A 13,047-nucleotide genomic window follows, 5' to 3' on the forward strand; every position below is an offset into this window, starting at 1 on the left:
AACTTTTTCTTTCATGTTCCAAGATTCATTGTTTATGCACCACACCCAGTGCTCCATGCAATACATGCCCTCCGTAATACACACCATCAGGGTCACCCAACCACCACCACCCTCCTCTCCAAAACCCTCAGTTGCTGTTTAAATTCAGATGGTGCTATCCACATGAAAGTAGATATCTAAGAGAACATTAGCTTTACCTTATAGAATATATCTCTTCTTAAAACATGCTCTCTATAGAATTTCAGTTCACTGGTTGTTAAAATGAGCATGAACCAAAGTTGGATTAAGAAGTGTCTGAGAGGTTTGAAATGGTAGGGGGGTGGGAGGTTGGGGTACCAAGGGCTGGGTATTATAGAGGCCATGGATTGCATGGAGCACTGGGTGTAGTGGAAAAAAATAATGAATAGTGTTTTTCTGAAAATAAATAAATCAATTAAATTAAAATAAATAAATAAATAGATAAATAAATAAAAGAAGTGTTTAGAGATGCCTGGGTGGCTCAGTTGGTTAGGCATCTGCCTTCGGCTCTGATCCCAATGCTGGGTTCTTGGGTCCTGGGGATTGAGTCTGGCGTCAGGCTCCCTTCTTGGCAGGAGAGTCTGCCTCTCCCTCTCCCTCTGCCCCTCCCCCATTCTGGTGTACTTGCTCTCTTTCTCAAATAAATAAAACCTTTTTTTAAAAGTTTTCAAATTATGCATTAAAACTTAAAACATCTTTTTAACAGAGTGTTGCACATTTTTCACATAAATTGCTCTTACGTTCAATTTTTGATGATTTTTATCATGTAATTTCTTTAAAACATTACAGTCTTATAAATTACAAAGCCATCTTATGTTGCTTTACTCTTTTTTTGAGTAGTTTACATGTGAACTGTGTGCCACCTTCCTGTGTTATTAAACTTTACCCACAAGTAAATTACAAATTGTAAATATTTGTGGGGATAGAAAATTATGCCAGAGCTCTACTATATAGTACATGAATTTTTCGTCTGTAACTTCTAGTGTTGTCATTTCATCACGCCCTTTCCCATGCACTTTGATGAGAAATCCATGTTTGCAGGTGACAAAAAGGGGCCCAAGTCATTAAAGGTAAAATGTTCTTGATTGGAGGACGGGGTTGGGGAGGGGAGAGCAGTTGACTGGCTGTGTTTTAATCCCTTACATCCAAACACTTCTTGCCCAGCCCTGCACCTCGTTGAAGTTGGTCTGACTGGGTTTTATTATAAATGGCACAGAAAGCCCCTTCTCCAGACTTTGCAATTCCTTTTGCCTTTCTAAGAAAGTTTGGCCATTTCTTAGTGAAGCTTTTGTTGTTAACTGACCAGTGAATATGGCAACTTTGTAAAGGTTTTTTTAAAGGGTATTATTTTGTGAGAAAGTTTTCTTACTTTAAAATCACAGTGCATATTGTTTTGATTTTAAAAACCATGACTGTTCACCACTTTGAAGGCAATAAACAGTGTATTTTCCTAAAGTTTATTTTATGGAATATTTTATGGGATGTTCAAGTTTCTGGAACTATTATGCTTTTGTCTTTATAGACTCTAACATAAAAGGCAAAAATTACCTGTTACCCTGCGATATCAAAGGAGAATGTATTTTAGGAACATTTTCAAACTTCATGTTGGGAGCTCTTTGTTTTCATTTGCTTCCAGCATATCAGGGAATACATTATAGCCTTAAAATGTTCATAAAAGTATTTGAAATCGAATGGCAAATAGTCTTCTGTTTGCAGCTCCAAGGTCTTATATATGTAGTTCTGAAATCCAGAAAACTCCAAAACTTGAAACATTTTTCTTATGTTTGGTGCCAAATTAATTTGTTGGCAAAACCTGACCTGTACTGACAAAAGGCTATGTATAGTGCTTTTTTTTAAAAAAAAAAAATTCTGCTTTCTTTGATTATTGTGTTTTGCTACAGAACCATTAATGTATATGATTGCTAGGTCTTGCTACACACTCTGGTGGGGTGTTTCATACGTAATGCATGTACTATATTTCTAAAATTTGGAATTCTCAAACACATCTGGCCATGAGATATTTTAGATGCTCACTGATAAATGTGAACTGAGTGATCTTCCATTGGTAAGAGTCTCTTGGTGCTTCTTTGAAGTGAAGTAACTTAGTCACAACTGTATTTTGGTTTTGAAAAGTGGTTTTGTTTTACGATTATTTAGGGTATATTGCTATTGTGGTATTGACTATAACATTAATTTATTTTTGTAATGTTTCCTATTTTTTAAGTATTTATATAAGTAACTCTGGTTCTCTTCGTGGAGAAGGAAGATAGGAGTGAGAAAAGAACTAACTGTCATCTATGAATTGCTGGAAATTGTGTTTTCTATTTTTCAAAGGTGTATAAAGGAGGACTTAAGTCCTTTTTTTCCATTTCCTCCCAAAAACATGAATTACATGAGAATGAGGAGCAAAGGACTTCTGTGTTCTGTATATTGTCTTTTAGCCAGGGTCCTGTTTCTTTGGAACCTTTCATCAGAAAGCAGCCAGGCAGGGCTTCTGGTGGCCAGAGTTTTGGGCTGCTTTCCTCTAGATTTTTGGAATGAAATGTTTACCTTGGTACAATAAGGTGAAATTTATTTTCTATGTTTATTACATGGAAAAGATGAGGAAACTCTTAGCTACTGTTAGCTTCAGATGAGACTGGCCTTAGAGTCCTAGAAACCATGCCCAGTTGTTCACAAGCAGAAGAATAGTACCCCCCACCCCCACCCCCCAACAGGAAGCAAGGATCCAGTCAGCAAACATCCCTGGAGAGGCCTACTGGCAAATGCAGGGGACAGAGAGAACACACCCATCATAGAGCCCTGGGATCACCGGTGCTGATGCAGCCCCCATTGCAAACAGTGTGTGGTCCTAAGGAAAAAGATGAAAACTGATCATTGGTCTAAGACTGACTTTCCAATTTGGACTCACATGAGCAATACATGAAAAATAAGTCAAGGGGGGTGAGAGGTTGGGGAAACCAGGTGGTATTAGAGAGGGCACGGATTGCATGGAGCACTGGGTGTGGTGCAAAAACAATGAATACTGTTACACTGAAAAGAAATAAAAAATTAAAAAAACTTAAAATTTAAATGGAATCAATTTGCCATTTTGAAAGACAATTTTTAAAAAATGAACAACTATCTACAGTTTTATCTGTAGAAAGGTCAGTATTCTAAACAGCTAGTAAAATGATCCATGCCCACTTACAAGTAAAACACCAACAAAATCAAAATACAAGGTAAAAAAAGTTTACATCAAAATATTCTGGACCTATCAATTAACTCTCTTCTCAGAATAAAAGGAGGAAGTCAGCCTTTTTAAGTTGTCCCAAACAAAACATCTGAGTTCCATTGGACTTTTATCCTTGGTTCATACTTCTCTCATCAGAAGTCCAGACATTCCCGAGCCCTAGAGGCAGGGAGTAGTGTATTTCTGATACACACATCTGTGTCCAAAGTTCATCTCAAGTTCCTGAGGCTACAAATATAAAATGTTGGTAACTGATGAAAAATTAGGAAAGTGAGCATTATGGCGACGTGACTTTACTTCAAACAAGGTTAAATGAGAGAGACAAAACAAAGACATCCTGAAGAGCCTGAAATTACACCTCGGGCTTTGCTCTGGTTGTAGAATGTCCTTTGGCACTAACATCCATGCAAATATTTTACCACCGGCTCAGCCTGCCCAAGACCCAGAGAGGCCAATAAACAGGAAAACACAAAGGGAGTCTTTTTATCTTCTGCCATCCTGAAATCAAATATAGCCTCCCTAGAAGTCTCTAGTCTCCCTAGAGATATTAAGTCTCCCTAGAAGAATCTAGTAAAACAGACTAGGAAGAGAACAGCACAAGTCCAAGCAATATTTTTGGGAGACATGCAAAAACACTAGGGCTTTTGTTTCTATGTTAATATCCAGTGTGGTGGGTAAATATATTTTCTGATATATAAATATGCTTTTGGGTCAGATAACTAGCAGAGGTACAACACGGCCTTTAGAATCAGGAATCCCAGCTCTGCCGCTAACTGACTGGGTGCTGACAGACAAGCAGTTAAGCTCACTGAGCCTTAGTTTCTGTACCCTCTCAGTGGAGGGTAGGAACACTGCCTACATCAGAGGTTGTGGGAAGATGTGATGGAACCAGGATGAAAATAAACAACAATACCATAGCTTTCTACCCTACTATTATGTTCCAGACCCCCCCCCCCGTCCCACAGTCTCCCAGACATCTCCACTTGGATCTTGCCCTTTTCTCAAAATCAATGCCCTAACACCAAATTCGTCTTTCCCTATCATTAGCCAGGATCCCCCCTTAACTCCTCTGACCCTCCTCCCAGCACTCCCATTCTCCAAGATGCCTCTCTCCAATGGTCAAATTACACCAATGTGTCTATTGCTAGTCAGACTACAGTGCACATGGTAGTCTCAATCCTTGCTGCTAGTAGGCTCACTGGGAGCAACATTTAGGAAATGAGACTGAGTCTCGGTCAACTGATTCATAAACATGTTCAAATTCAGCAATTTGACATCAGTGGAATCTTTCCTAAGGAAATGACACAAATTAGAGACAAAGCTGCTTCCCAAGATGCTTAAAGCAGTATTATTCAGATTAGAGGAAAAAAGAAAGAAAGGAAACAATTCAGCCATCCAGGAAATGGTAAGCTAACTTACAGCACACAGTTTCAACAAATGTTTGTAGTTAATAAAAATGAGAGGAAAATGCAAATAATAAAATAACTTTAAAAGGCAACACTTAAAATTGTAAGCGAGGGGCTCCTGGGTGGCTCAGCGGGTCAAAGGCTCTGCCTGCAGTTCAGGTCATGATCACAGGGTCCTGAGATCGAGCCCCAGGGTCCTCTCTGCTGAGCAGAGAGCCCAATGTGGGCTGAACAGAGAGCCTGCCTCCCCCTCTCTCTCTCTGCCTGCCTCTCTGCCTATTTGTGATCTCTCTCTGTCAAATAAATAAATAATTTTTTAAAGGTTTTATTTATTTATTTGACAGAGAGAGATCACGAGTCGGCAGAGAGGCAGGCAGAGAGAGGAAGGGACGCAAGCTCCCCACCGAGCGGAGAGCCCTATATGGGGCTCGATCCCAGGACCTGAGATCAGGACCTGAGCTGAAGGCAGAGGCCCAACCTACTGAGCCACCCAGGCACCCCAATAAATAAAATCTTTTTTAAAAAAAATTGTAAGCAAACTTGTCCATATCTAAAGTAACATGCTTAAAAGGAAATAGACCCAAATGGTCCATTTTACTCCATCAATATATAGAGAGCATTTGTGAGAGACTCCTCTCCACTCTGGTTCCAAATATTGGGACCAAGCCCCAATGTCACTCGATTTGCCTTGACTGAGGCCTCTTCTCCCAGATCTCTTCTGCTTCAGACTGATCACTCCTCACCTGGCTTCAAAACACTTGTTTCATTACTTAATTGAGACAATCGCTAGTTCCCACTGCCTTGGCCCTTTGAAATCCCACTCCTCTTCTCCATTCACGGAGTATCTTCTTTCAGACCCTTGTCATTTGTCTCTTCTTTCTCTGCCAGCAGGGTCACCCCTACCATCACCCCTAACACCCAATCCAATTTTCTGGCCCTGCTGACAGCCAGGCAGCTCTCAATTCTTATCATTTGACTTGCTAAGCATTCTTCAAGAGGGCCCTCCCACCTGCAAAGTAAAATAGGAGCTTCCAACTCAGACGAACAACACCTTTTATGATCTGACCCCCAAACTGCCTCAGCTTCTGCCAGTCAGGCTGTCACTCCTCTCCCCCTACCAAGATCCCCCAGTCCAACTCACTGTCCTGTCCCTACCCCTGGCCTACATACCACTCTAGTCACATATCTGACACTGTGAACACCCTCAGGGCAAGAATTCTACCACTCCTTCTCATGACCAGTGTTACCCTGGGACTCCCTTACTGGACAGGAGGAAGGAGCAGGCAGGTGTACTTCACCTTTCTACATCATTGCCATGTGTATTTCCACTACCAGCTTCCATCTCCCCTTGCTTGGAACTGCCTTCCTGCTGCGCTTCCCAAATGCTAACCTTGCTCTGCCCCGTATGCAGCCACTAGCCACATACAGCTACTGAGCCCTTAAAATGCAGCTAGTGTAAATTGAGACATGCAAGAAGTGTCCAACACACACTGGATTTCAAAGACTTGATATGAAAAACAGAACACAAAAAAATAATAATGTTTTATATTGGTTACCTGTTGATATAATGCAAACTAGAGCTGTGGGATTCAATAAAATGCATTATTAAAATTAATGTCACCTCTTTATTTTTACTTTCTGAAATGTGGCTACTAAAAATTTTGAAGTTACACATGTGGATCAGTAGTCTAGACACCCTTCAAGGGACCAGCATGAGGAAAACCTTCCTCAAAAGGCCCTTCTGTTTGTGCCACTCTTCATGATCTTTTCTGAACCTTTGTAATCCTAAAATGGAGTCCAACATAGAAGCCACTATCTAATTACATGCCATACTATATGCTTCCTGGTACACCATTCTTCTTGCTACATCAATACCATTTATAGATGGGTATTTGTAGTAGGGACTCAACCTTTAATTAAACATGGCCTCTTTGCTGGAATAAGATAGCAATGCACAGAATTTTTTTGGTTTCTCTTTTGTTTTGTTGACTCATTTACTCTCCCACTGATGATTTCAACAATGCATAGAGAACTGGAAGTCAGGGGATCTAATGGCTCTTTGGTCTACCTGTAACTAACACAATGCATATAGGCCATATGCACATAGATCCACGGCTTGGCCCCTTGCTAGGTCTATCTGGTCCTCAGTCTCCACCCTTGTAAAATAAGATTAATGGTATCAGGCCAATCTACAATACACAGTCAGATTAAAGTAGCTAAATAAGTTATAACTCGAATGAGATCTACTCTACTTTCCACAGTTCGTTGGGTGTCTCGCAGTTGTGTTGTCTTTAACACAGACTAATTTTTAGAAAGAGAGAACAAATTTACAGCAACTATCCAAATACCAGGGGTGGTGTGGGAAAGTACCTATCAAAATACTTTTCCTAGTCTGTTCATGATGGAGGGCCAGTAATAGGAGAGAAAACTATTACATGCCTGCTGCAAGCTGTAGTCATTTATACCTTATACTCACAACAAATTTTACAAAGTAGACATGACCATACCCATCTGACAGAGTAAAGAAACTGAGGTTCAGAGACAGGCTAAGTAACCAGCCAAATTGATGTTGCCAACGACTGGAAATCCAGGTCAGTGGTATCATCTTTGTAAAACAGAACATCTTTATTATTGCTTGAAGACAAAATATGTGAAAATCAAGAGTATTAAAAGAAATATGCAAATAAAAATAAAACAATAATGTCTATTCATTTCCTTCAGTAGTTTTCTTGCTCTTGGATAACTCTTGTCTTTCAGGTCAAGAGGCCATTTTTTTTTCCCCTAAGTTGACTTTTTCTTTAAGTAGCAAACAAATAGGGTATATGATGTGCTAGGTACTAGTTCATGAATGTACTATATTTCTTTAACATCTTTAAACCACAGTTGTTGGCCAGAGTTTATGTGAGACATTATCACTAGAAGTCTTCAGACATATTTGCAAAAATGTAGTCCCTATGGGTAAGACTGCAGCCAGAAAGGACACTGGGTCATTCCACAAACAAATGCATCCACAAAAAGCAGCCTCATATCAAAGAACCTGCCTGTGTTACAAACTGAGGTCATCATGAGCTCAATGAAGTGAAAAAAGAAAGTTCCTCAAAATAAAATACTGCACCTTAAAGTGAAACCACAATTACACAGTCTCGAAAATGAACTACTTTCTCAGACTGGTAACAAGGTACTGTGCATCTCTAAGAAGCCAAACTCATCTAGGTTTAATTGATTTGGCCTTTACAAAATGGAGCCAACATAATCCTGCAGACTTGGACAGAACAAAAGTTCAAATTCTCTACTACAGAAACAGTCCCAGAGTATCAAATCTGTTCCTTTATCAAGTGTCCTTGCAGTAATATTTATCAGTCACTAGAACTCTGCACAGTGCAATCTGTGTGAGCATGAGATTTTACTACAGGGAGGAGACAGGTCAGTTTACCAAGGACACCACACTTCACTTTCTCAACTCTTGAAAACTAATCTCTCGCAACAGTAAGTAATTAATTTGCATTCATTCCAAACTGAACGAGATAGTGTAAACCTCAAGGAATCTGAGATTGTAAATAACCTCACTGGGAACCGTGTGTGTGTGTGTGTGTGTGTGTCCTCTGAGGTACTTCACAGGGTATAAAAAGAAATAATTAGCAACTTTCAATCTCATGAACAAGATGTTTATTTAAAATTCTCACATATAAAATGAATTCTTTTATGTCTTATTTCCTCAAGTGTGTTTTTCCCCTCATTTTAAGAATAAAAAAGACATCCAGAGGAAACAAGGTGTCCTTTTCTCAGCCTCCAGAAACACTAGGGACAGCACAGGTAGCACAAGTGTTTGGTCTTAAACAAAATTAAGACTAAGTAGGGAAGAAAATGGAAAACAGAACACAGCCTAGCAAAGCAGCCAGAGATCACATGCAGCAGGTGACAGGAAGCCTTGAGGACACTTCACAGCCACCAGGATGAGCTTCATCCCAGGTCCCTGCAGGCCCTCTGGGCTCCATAGAACCTCCACCCAGCAGTCCACAAAAGCAAAAGGCGGCCAAGAACTCTCACTGTCATCCTGGCAAGAAAGCAGCAGCAGCCTCCTTGAACCCAGAAAAGCCACCCCTCCCTCCACAAACAGGAGGAGCCCCCTGCACACCAACCACACAAGGAAGCCCAAGCGGCCAGACCCAAAATAAAAATAAGAGGAGCGTGGGAAGATAGATGACAGCTCAATTAAATTTATCCTGGGAGCACTGGGAGGCTCGGTCTCTCTGAAGACTCCAACTCAAAAGTAAAACTAAAATTTAAGGGGAGGGAGCCCACAGAAGAGAGGACAGTTCAGTTAAGTCTGGGCTGGGAACACTTGGAGACTCTACTTCGGGTGTCAGAGTCAGAAATAAAAATTAAAAAACGAGAGGGGGAGGTGTCAGTTTATTTTGTGTGTGAGTGTGTGTGCGTGTGTGTCTGTGTAGCACCTGGAGTGCAGGATTTGCCAGGGAGAGGAAAGTGGCGGCTCCGCCGGCCTTGAGGTGACCAGGCTCAAATCCGGCGTGAGTTTACGTTCTGGGCGACAGGGCAGAGTCCGAGGCCAGACTGCCCGCAGTCGGGAACAATGCTGGGCCCTGGAAAGGAGGGTCTTACTCCACCCCCACCCCCACCCCCTCATGCCGTCGGGCATCCCAGCCCCCACCCTCCCCCGGCCCACATCAGGGTAGGAACGCCCAAACCCGGGGTCCCAGAGCGGGCCTCACCCAGCAGCGCCCACAGGTGCTTCAGGCGCGTCAGCCCGTCCTTCTCGGGGTCCAGCACCTTCTGGGTGGACTTCTTCGCAACCCCGTGGCTCCTTCCAGGGAACGTCCCGCCGCCGCTGGAAACCGCCCGCTGGCAGGGCAGGGGTGCCTGCGCCTTGCGAATAACCGCATAGGATCGGGGTCCCTGTTGCGCGGACCCCTCGCCAACCGCTGGCGGCCACGCCCATTGCCTGCGCCGCAGCCGCCGCAGCCGCCTCAGCAGAGGCTGTGGGGAGGAGGGGCGGGGCGGGTACTGCGAAATCCAGGGGCAAAAAGGCAGTGTCCACGCGGAATCCTCGCTGCACTGCCAGAGATGCGAGTCAGCCCTTCGGATGCGAGCGCAGCCAGCCCACTTGGACATGCCAACGGAGGCGCTAGTTCGCGGGCCGGCTCTGAGCTCCTTCTTCCTCCTCCCCAGTCAGTGGGTGTCAAGGCCTCTCTGGAAATGTAGTTCTTTAGGGGGCGAGGTGCGGGGACTTAACCTTCCCAGAGTCCCCAAGTTGCTGGACAGCACCCGCCTGCCCCCTCCAGGAAGAGGCCCAGAGTTCCCAACCCTTCACTCCTTGCTCTGGGCCACCAGCCCATTTTCCTCTAGTGCAACGTGAACCACAAGAACATGTCAGTAAGAAAAAGTCAAGGCTTTAAAATGCAAACTATTGGGGCGCCTGGGTGGCTCAGTGGGTAAGCCGCTGCCTTCGGCTCAGGTCATGATCTCAGGGTCCTGGGATCGAGTCCCGCATCCGGCTCTCTGCTCAGCAGGGAGCCTGCTTCGCTCTCTCTCTCTCTGCCTGCCTCTCCATCTACTTGTGATTTCCCTCTGTCAAATAAATACATAAAATCTTTAAAATGCAAACTACTTTTCCTTTTGACTTCTAGGAATCACACAAAGGAGGGAGTCCGAGTCCCTTTGACCAAACGAAAATCAGAGCTCCAGCTTCACACCAACATCAGTGGCTTTGGCAGCAGGAAGAGCATCCCTAGACTCTGCGTGAGGAGTCCAACCGGTACACTTGGTTCCTGGGATCCAGCTTCACTGGGGTATGAAGTAGCCTTGCCCAGAGGGCTCCTCAGGCTCTTGTCTCTTGCTTTGTAGGAAGTGCACCCATCTTCCCTGTGGTGTGCAAGGTCCCACAGCAATCCAGTAGCAGAACCAGAAATAGAACCTGAGGGACCTGACTCTCACGCTGGTATGCTTTTGCAGATTAGGTGCCTGAAACCTGGAACAAAACTTTGAAAAGGAAAATGGCCTGGAGATTTCTTACAAGAGATCTGTAGGATTATTTACTGGCCTCTCGATCCTCTGACGCTCCAAATGTGGACATTTGAGCGAGTACTTAAGCTGGCTCCTTAAAATCATGGGCTTTCCATACACTTGGAGCACCATTTTTCTCATTCAAGGGAACCTGTACCTTGGGGACAAACCCAAGAGATATGAAATAGCTTTGTATTCTCATAATTAGCATAATATTTGACCTCCATAAGCACTTGTTAAAAGTTTACTACAGAAAATGGAATAAGAGCTAGTTCTATAGAAAAATAGAAAACCTCTAACAATGAGAAGAAATGTGTTTGCATGCCTGGATGATAGAAATGTCCATATCCGAATCCAAGGAACATGGGATTGCAACTATTTCTTAGAAAAAGGAAATCATCTTCGATGATCTGGGCGGTGCCTAAATCTAATGACTGTCTTCTACTTATATAAGACAGAAGAGGAAAAGACACAGAGAAGGCCATGTGAAAATGGAGGCAGAGATTGGAGTCATGTAGCCATAAGCCAAGTGATCCTGGAGCCACCACAGCTAGAAGAAACAAGAAAGGATTCTGTCAGGGGGTTGTCCAGAGGGAGCACCAACACCTTGATTTTAGACTTCTGAACTTAAGAAATCAGAAAATAAATGTCTGCTATTTTAAGCCACCTTGTTTGTGGTACTTTGTTGTAGCAGCCCTGGAAAATGAATACCACCAGATGCTGGAGACAACCCAGTGTGACTGTCTAGCAAGATCAGAATGACCAATATTGATTATAAGATCTTGAATAAATAACATTCAAGAATCCATAATGATACTCAAAAGAATGCTTTGTGATGTCCTAGGTGGGTGCTTCCAGTAGAAAACATATGTGTACTTTTGATGATTTGGAGCAGGGTTGGGTTTTTGTTTGTTTGCTTTTGTTTTTGTTTTTAGCTTATTTATTTGAAAGAGAGAGTGAGAGAAGGGGAAGGGGTGGGTAAAGGGAGAGGGATGGGGCAGAGGGAGAAGAATAATCAGTCTCCCTGCTGAGCAGGGAGCCCCATCTTGTCTCTAGGCTGATTATCATCCAAGGACCCTGGGATCAGGACTTGAGCTGAAGGCACGTGCTTAATGGACTAAGTCACCCAGGTCTCCCTGGGTGGGTATTTTTTTTTTAAAAGAAGAGAATGTGATAGCCCCAGATGGCTAAGACCCTTTCTCAGTAACAAATGGGGAACCTGATCTGAACTGGCTATGTGTTTCACGATTCTAACCAGGGAAGAGTGCAGGGATTTAGAGCTTTATAATTCCCCCCCATACGTCACATACCAGAAAGGATCATGTTTTCCTGATGACAGAAAATTGAATTCACATCTTCAGGAAGACAGAGCCCAAGAAACCAGGTCTGAGTGAGGGAAATGAGAGACCAAAAGGTCCCAAAGAATGAGAGAAACACTTATCAATTCTTGATGTTGTCTGCAGGAGAATTTCAGATTTTTGTTCTGTTTTGTTTTTGTATCCAATTTACATATATTCAAACCAACACATATTTACTGAACAAGTCATACCATTAAACTGTGATGACCATAGTTTTCTAATTCCCATTCTTTTCTATTTTGCAGAAAATTGTTGTTTCAAGGGCCATGTGGAAACTGCAACTCCTGCCGTTATTGATGTTAAATATTTATCAAACAATTCTACCATTCCTCATTGTTGGGCTTATACCCAGCACAGGGTCAGGGTCAGCAATCAATCACTATTTGTGGAATAAACAAAATCATTCATTTCTTCATTAATATCTCCATGAGCATTATTAAGGAATGTTGTTTAGTACAATGTTTTCAATTTAACTAATGTGTTATGAATCCAAATGTTAAAACTCTACCCTTCTTCCCTCAGAAATCTTTCTAAAATATAAAGAGACCTCCCTGTCTTCTTAAAGAGCTTATTCGCTGTTTATGAAACCACAATCTGCCCCACACATCCACTGTGATTCCCTTCAACTCCTCTTACAGGGGTGTTGCTACCAGACACAAAGGAGAAATGCCTGGTAGATCTTCCCCATCTAATTTTAACCATTTCTTGACCCCAAATTCAGTCTCTGCTATCAGAGATCATTTGTTTACCTTTTGAACATCCATATTGGAATGTTTCTATATGTTTAGAACTGCCAGTTCTAAGTTTCCAGATAATCTAAAGGTTAAGGTATTTTACTTTCTAGTTGTCACTCATCAGAGTTTTTCAGTTTGGAAGGATTTGGGGTTTCTTCAGGTTGACTAAATTATCCTGTGCCTGCACATCAGTCCTAGTTGTCATGATTATTCTATTAATTTTAATATGTGTGAAAATTTAACTTTTTTGATGCAAAATTTTTTTTATCAGATAAGCT

At 42.4% G+C, this 13,047-nt stretch overlaps 1 protein-coding gene and 1 long non-coding RNA gene across 5 annotated transcripts in view; both read left to right on the plus strand.

The window, feature by feature from the left end:
- LOC309859855 (ERO1-like protein beta) overlaps positions 1-13,047 on the plus strand; it is a 132,287-nt gene that overhangs the window by 49,062 nt on the left and 70,178 nt on the right. The window lies entirely within an intron of this gene.
- On the plus strand, positions 10,306-12,450 carry LOC309859882. 3 transcript variants are annotated; one of them, XR_014309016.1, is made up of 3 exons: positions 10,306-10,463; positions 11,369-11,521; positions 12,281-12,450. It is a non-coding gene; the product is annotated as an uncharacterized lncRNA (long non-coding RNA). The 3 variants fall into 3 exon arrangements; XR_014309017.1 differs by having other exon boundaries at positions 11,372-11,521; XR_014309018.1 differs by lacking the exons at positions 11,369-11,521; positions 12,281-12,450 and adding an exon at positions 11,132-11,343.

Source organism: Mustela nivalis, assembly GCF_964662115.1.
Source record: "Mustela nivalis genome assembly, chromosome: 2".
Lineage (NCBI taxonomy): Eukaryota > Metazoa > Chordata > Mammalia > Carnivora > Mustelidae > Mustela > Mustela nivalis.